Source organism: Bradysia coprophila, chromosome X (assembly GCF_014529535.1).
Source record: "Bradysia coprophila strain Holo2 chromosome X, BU_Bcop_v1, whole genome shotgun sequence".
Classification (NCBI taxonomy): domain Eukaryota; kingdom Metazoa; phylum Arthropoda; class Insecta; order Diptera; family Sciaridae; genus Bradysia; species Bradysia coprophila.
Genome location: NC_050737.1, coordinates 1,118,121 through 1,124,119, shown reverse-complemented (window position 1 = coordinate 1,124,119; position 5,999 = coordinate 1,118,121). Strand labels below are relative to the sequence as shown.

At 34.1% G+C, this 5,999-nt stretch overlaps 1 long non-coding RNA gene across 1 annotated transcript; it reads right to left on the bottom strand.

Annotated features, from left to right (window-relative positions):
* Nucleotides 1-422: 422 nt before the first annotated feature.
* Nucleotides 423-5,372, bottom strand: LOC119081444. Its single transcript, XR_005088484.1, has 2 exons — nucleotides 5,217-5,372; nucleotides 423-851 (listed from the first exon to the last, which is right to left on the bottom strand). It is a non-coding gene; the product is annotated as an uncharacterized LOC119081444 (long non-coding RNA).
* Between the last annotated feature and the right edge of the window lie 627 nt (nucleotides 5,373-5,999).

Below are 5,999 nucleotides of genomic sequence, written 5' to 3'. Positions count from 1 at the left end.
GTAGCCCGCTTGAGTTATTAGGATATGCGTAAAGATTTATTAATTAGTTAGCGAAATGATGGGATGAAGCATCTAAAAATGTTAAGCAAGTCGTAACGTTCGTTACCATTCGATTAATAAAAAAAAAAAACTGAAAAATATCGGGATTCGAACTAAAAATAACGCAGTGCACGAGTCGGGCACTCTAACCATTACGCCACAAAGACATGTTGCTTTTTAGGATGTTTCTGCAGTACACATCCACTTACGTACTATTGCTTCATTACATAACACAGATTCACGAATGCAGTGTGTGGTCTTTTATACTTAACACGTGGTGTGCGTGCGTCACCTTTCTATGTGTCCAACATTAGCTGACGAATGTTCAATATAGAACTTAGGAAATGTAGAAGTCGAAACCAGTTTTGATAAGTCCATGTGTCGGTGTGAAATTACATTTATTCAAATAAAATCAGAACATTTTTGAGTGTATGTGTAATGTAGAATTGATTTTAGATCATAACGAATGTCTCATCACCTACCACCGTAGCGCAGGTGGTTAGTTACTTGGGTTTCGATTGACTGCAAGCGCACCAAAGACCGCAGGTTCGATTCCCGGGGGAGAGGTTTGTTGAAAAGGGTTGGTTGATCTCAGTTGTGAAAAACGTATGTACTTAAATTGTACTTAAGTTAAGGAGCGACCACACGGTTCTAGTCAAGGGCTACTTAGTGTGTAAACTATGTGCTTAATTTACACACGGAGCAGTACTTAAAAGTAGCAACTGAGATCATCAACCCGAGATAAACCTTTTTGATGTTTTTTTTAATTTTTCCATATTTTTAGTTTCTTTGGTTGATCTTTCAGGTCTTATCTAAACAAACAAATAAAATAAAAAATCTTAGAGTAGAACACAAAACAAAATTTAGGAAGAAAATCACTCATTCACATGTCTTAGAACACTTCGAGGTGGAACTTCAATTTTATGAAACACGCAGTTAAAATCAGTCGAAAGCAATTGAATGATGGAATTTTGAGAAAATCCTCGTTCGTAATTAGTAGTAACTAGTTTTGGGAATCGTTTTGTCAGTAAAAGGAAAGAGTCGTCGCAGTAATAATGCTTTCACGGAAACACACTTGATGGAATTTTATCCGATTGCACACAACACTTACCAACTTCAAAATCAATTTTTAATAATTTGTGTGAGCCACTACTGGTCTGACTGCAGGACATATTGATGATTTGTCCATGATGGTAGTTGCAGCCATCGACAACTTGCTCTGTACTGAACAAAATAGTGACTCAATTCTAATGGGAAAATGTGTGGCCTTTTATAATGTAGGTAGCTGATGCGTACCACAAATTAACGCAAACGCCATACAGAAATCGTGAATAAATATTTCCGGTTCTTATTTTCAATTTAATGGAGACAAATGAAATAAACTTTGAATGTATATTGGAAGAGTGTAGCCTACCCGCATCTGATCTAATTCAAATAATAAACAGAACACAGAGATGTGTGCATTAAATGTTCATTTTTTTTTTTTTCAATTATAGCACATCCACATTTTCATTCAATATGGACAGCTGATTTATACTGATTCTGATTGATAAAAAATTCATTTGATTAGTTAATTTGTTACATGATGACATTTATAGAACCGTGGTCTTAGCCGGAGGTCATCATTGCTTATTTTTGTAGTAGTTGTTGAAATATAGCGCCCGTAAGAGGTTAACGAGAGATTCGCAGAAGTTATAATGGATCGGTCAGAGAAATAGTTCAAATCAAACAGGGTTGGTAGAGAAAATCAAAGTATGAAGCAACGATTGAAAGTTAAAAAATTAGACGAGCTAGCAACCTCTGCCATGAAATAATATAAGCGATAAATCAGAGTCGTTCACTTTTTCCATACTTTCGGCTCGCTGGTAAGGTTTGGTAGCATTTCTATTTGTTTGTTATGCAAATTGTTTGTTGAAGGAAGTATTTCTACCAGTTATTGAATCTCAAAAAACTTTAAAGAGACAAAAAATAGGCTTACTTCCATTTCCTTATTAATCTCTCTCGATTTATACTAACCATATTGCACTATTTGCACTATTTGCCAGTGATAACATAAGAATGTCTGTCCACGCAAGTTCAGAGGACAGTTTTTCTATAAGAAAAGCATAAGTTGAGAATAAATGACACGAAAAGCATTCCACATTCAGGGTATCAATGCAAAATTATTGTTTCATTGAGGGAATATTATCTAAATAACTGATTGGACGGCGCTATGACAGATGGAAAAACATAGATTGAAGGCAACATTTTTTATATATCCACTTGACTCTACTCACATTTCTAGCTTATTCCAGTCAGTGCCAATCAAGATTTAGAATAGTTATTTACGCACTAATCTAATCCGGCTTATTGTTCCAACAACGAAATTTATAATCAAGAAAAAATCCTCAAAAATGAAAATTACGAACGTTACTCTAGACACACTTCAGATAGTAAAAAATAGGACTCGAAAGAGTTGTCTTTTTTCTAAAAGATTTTGTTTTCTATTAATCGCAAATAATTTGATTTGAACTTGCTTACATTGGGAAACCATCGACCGCTATTGCCTGGTTCTAATCGATGAAATTTTGATTCAATTGTATTCCCCATGAACCCTTGTCGCAAAGAAGAAATCACTCGTTTGTTTTGATTAATCTAAATTGACATTGCAAAATTTATTGATCACCACAAGGTATTACTCGTTATATTGAAAGTACAGACAAAGACAGAGACAATTTATTTGAGTGAAGTGATATGTAAAACTAGAACTGTAACAAACTACGACTTTCGTTTATCATTCAATCAATAAAGGTACTGAAAAGAAAAACAAAATAGGAGAAAAAAATATTTAAAATTTTGGGATTCGAACTAAAAATAATCGAGCTCACCAGTCGGACACTCTAACCATTACGCCATGAGGTCATACTGCTTCTTAGGATATCGCTGCAACTTACCAACTTACATCGAAAATTTTAGTCCCTTTGTTCTGATTGATCTGGTATGCGTACTCATTACTCATGCACGTGTGCAAGTTTTTTTATGATTTACATGTGGTGTTAGTCACTTGTCTATGTGTACAGCATCGACAAACGATAATTTGAGATTAAAGTTAGTATAAATGCCAGCGACTAGCATGCTTTGAAGTAGTAAATTCATTTCTAAGTTTCCAGATATTTCAGCTTTTAGCCAAACTCTTAACTATTGATCATTGAGTTCACTATATTCATTTTTCATAATAAATTAATGTTTAAACGAAGATGAATTAAGCTCTAGAACATTATCCTACCTCTATTATTAGTAAGGAAATGATTAAATTACAGTATAGACCTGATTGCCATTGGTTATAATTGGTGAGTTCCAATTATCAATTTAGTTTGAGTAAGAGTAAAATGTAAAAAGTTTCACTTTACTTTTACACTTTGATTTTTTATCTGAAAGTAATTTGAAGGTCATTTATCTCAGCATTAACTGTTACTGAATGGTTTTTTTTTTCAACTTTTAATCATTTTCGTTTAAATACCAACTCTTAGTGGAACAATTTCTTAGATGCGTAGAGTAGCTATTCAAACAAAATAATTTCTGTTATTACTATTGCTATCAATCGGTTTGTCTGTACGTCGACGAACGTTTACAGTGACCAATAAAAAATATACATTTTTGATAAAAATAAATTTTACATCGCACGAACCGAAAATTATGTTTGATTCACACTTTGTCTAAGATAAAACTTTAGAAGTCCTACGGGAAGCTACAACGCAACTTTCAGTTGTTAGCGCCTACTATGAACTATTAAAAATGTGAAACATTCAGTATTCAGCATTCAGCAAAACATTGACAACTGAATGCTTCATGAGTTTAGAAATAGAAATTGGATTCAATAAACATTTGCCACCAAGATACAATTTAGCAAATTTGCTTCCACTCAACCTCTAACTCACTCATTCTAGCTTCTTGCCGAATTGAAGGAGTACTCGCAATGTTAGTTTATTTTTATTCCGATGTAGTCAGTGAGCTTTATTTAATATTGATATTGCTCTCAGTAATCATAGATTCGTGCAGGATTTGGACATGCACCATTCATTATTAAGGAGCTGTAGACAATAGAGGAGAAAATATCCTCGAATGAGATGTAACGCAAAAAAAATGTTGCAAGGTCGATGTTCATGAAGCTTTCAATTATTTAATAAAAATATAAAAAATAAAAAATTCTTGAAGAAAAAAAATTAAAAATGTCGAGGCTTGAACTTAAAATATTCGAGCCCTCCAGTCGGACACTCTAACCATTACGCCACGAAGACATGTTGTCTTTTAGGATATTGCTGCAGTATATATCACTTACCTACAGAAAATGCTAGTCCTTTTGTTCTAACTAGTTTGGTATGAGGGCACAAGCCCATATGAGCTTTTATACTTAACACGTGGTGTGCGTGCGTCACCTTTCTATGTGTCCAACGTTAAATGACGAATGTTCAATATAGAACTCAGGAAATGTAGAAGTCGAAACCAGTTTTGATAAGTCCATGTGTCGGTGTGAAATTATATTTATTCAAATAAAATCAGAACATTTTTGAGTGTATGTGTAATGTAGAATTGATTTTAGATCATAACGAATGTCTCATCACCTACCACCGTAGCGCAGGTGGTTAGTTACTTGGGTTTCGATTGACTGGAAGCGCACCAAAGACCGCAGGTTCGATTCCCGGGGGAGAGGTTCGTTGAAAAGGGATGGTTGATGTCAATTTGTGAAACCATATGTACTTAACCGGTACTTAAGAGGAGAGCTGGACCTAACCGAGTCTAGTCACGGTCTACTTAAAGTGTAACTATGTACTTAATTTACACCACAAGCAGTACCTGAAAATCACAATTGACATCAACGAACCCGAGACAAACCTTTTTGTTGATTTTCTTAATATTTTTTTTGATCTGCCAGGTTTTGTCTAAACGAGAAAAAAATAGCTAACTTTGGGACACAAAAACAAAATTTAGGAAAAAATCTGCTTTGATTCTAAAACAAAATTGAATAATGGAATAATGAGAAATCCTCGATGGAATGTGTGATTTAGTTTGTATTTTTAAAACAAATTGAGCATTCACTTTGTCAATAAGAGGATCCTTTTCGGAAAGAGTTCTCGCCGTTTTTAATATTTCACTCAAACACACTTGATGGAATTTCATTCAATTAACACAGAACGTACCAATTTCAAAATCAATTTTCAATAATTTGTGTGAGCCACCACTGCTGTTCTGACTGCAGGACATGTTGAAGATTTGTCCATGATGGTAGGTTGCAGTCAACGACAACTTGCTCTGTACTAAACGAAATAGTGACTCAATTCTAATGAGAAAATGTGTGGCCTTTTATAAGTTAGCTGATGCGTACCACAAATTAACGTAAATGCCATATAGAAATCAAGAATAAATATTTCCGGTTCTTAGTTTCAGTTTAATGGAGACAAATGAAATAAATTTTGAATATATATATTGGAAGAGTCTAGCCTATAATTGACCCGCATCTGATCTAATTTAAGTAACAAACAGAAACAGTTGCGTGTTCAAAACATGTTCAAATATTTCATCATGTCCACATCACTCAGTGAAGATAATGGTATTCAAAAATCATTGACCTGCGGTGACCTGTGTTCAATTAACCTTCTGATTTTAACAAATTCAACAGATTGAGTACATTTTTTTAATTTCATTAGTTAATTACAATACGCGTGCGGCTGTATTGCGGAACCTTATTTAGCCGCGCAGCTCATTGCTTATTATCTTAGTTTGTAGTTGCGATGCAAAACTTTTATCTAGTATACTGAAAACAGATCGGCTAAAGGTAAACCAGGTAGAGAAATTCTAAGTATGGATTGAGGACGAATGACCTGCTAACCACCTCAATCATACGAAGCGATAAACAAAAATCTTTCAATTTTTTAATTTTGAATAATTTTATTAACCAGGAACGTGAGACTGTCTGGACGCAT